The following is a 1,386-nucleotide window of genomic DNA, read 5'->3' as shown; positions in this document are numbered from 1 at the left end:
GTCCACGGGCGTCCTCAGAAGGTCACGTCCAGAACGCAAATCTTAGAGGAGACTTAACGGAAGTGACCGACGGATTCGGAAGATGTCTCAGGGAACTGGGACCTTCCCGTCCTCGTTCTAGGTTGGGAAAGCGTCGCGGTGTTTGCCAGGCTCAGAGGTGGCGGCGGAAATGGCAACGCTGGTTACTGAGGGTGAGCGGAACAGGCTTCGTCCCCGGGGCGGGAGGAGGTAGGCGACTGACTGGCTCGTTCGTTCATTCGTTCATTCATTCATTCATTCATTTATTCCATACACCCTTGGGAGCCTCGTTAGGCTCTGAGGACACTGGGGGGAAGCGTGGTGCTTACCCTCCCACCCCCACAAGGAGCCCCCGTCTGCCCTTCCCATTTCTCCAGAACACAGAAATAGGAGAAACCAACCTCGAATGTGAAGGACACAGGAAAACCTCGCTTTAAGTTCCAACCCTCGCTTCGGAAGTTAATTATGGACGTCACCCCTGTTAATGCCCTTCCCATTTCTCCAGAACACAGAAATAGGAGAAACCAACCTCGAATATGGAGGACACAGGAAAACCTCGCTTTAAGTTCCAACCCTCGCTTCGGAAGTTAATTATGGACGTCACCCCTGTTAATGCCACTGTCCAGACTGGAGTGCTGGGGGCCACCCCCAGCGCCCGTGCTCGGTCTCACCCTGTGGCGGGCGGGGGACGACATGGACGAGATGGTCTGCAGCCCCCTGAGGGGTAACGGCCCGTGGGACGTCCTGGGAAGACGCGTCCTCTCGTGTAAGTCGCTCCAGTGGGCAGCCAGGCCTCCGTCCCCCAGAGCCTGGAATCCCTCGTTTCCTGTCTCATCTGGGTCCGCTGGTGCCTCGTGCTTAGGGGCCACCCACCCTCACCTGGATAGGACAAAGGCATCCTCCCGGGTCTGCTGGCCGCGGCCTCCACCTCTGCTTTCCTGGTTCGCTCTCGCCCGCCCCAGACCCGCTCCGATCCCCCAGCCATCTGCTTCCTTGCGCCATCTCCTGCCGCGTCCTTCCCTCACTGGGGTCACTGCCAAGCCCTCCTGTCCCCGCCTGCTTCTTGCCTTCGTGGCTGTATCCCACGGTGCCTCCGTCAGCGTTCTTTCTGCTCTGCTTACCTGTGCTCACCTGGCCAGCGCCTTTGAGTCTTTTAGTCCAGCTCCATCGTCATCTGGTTCAGGAAGCTTCTCCTGAAACCTCGCCCACCCAGATGCGAAAAGCCCTCCCTCCTCTGTGCACCCCCTGAGCCGTGCACAGGTTTCGTCACCTAGGATGTGTCCCATGCCACGTTCGGGGTGACATTCTTGAAGGCAGGCCTGCCTGTTCACACGGGGAGCCAGCGCTCACGCACCTTAAATACACGGA

This window comes from Pteropus vampyrus, unplaced genomic scaffold (genome assembly GCF_000151845.1).
Source record: "Pteropus vampyrus isolate Shadow unplaced genomic scaffold, Pvam_2.0 Scaffold72, whole genome shotgun sequence".
NCBI classification, from domain to species: domain Eukaryota; kingdom Metazoa; phylum Chordata; class Mammalia; order Chiroptera; family Pteropodidae; genus Pteropus; species Pteropus vampyrus.
The sequence above is the reverse complement of the archived record's forward strand: the minus strand, read 5'-3'. Positions refer to the sequence as shown.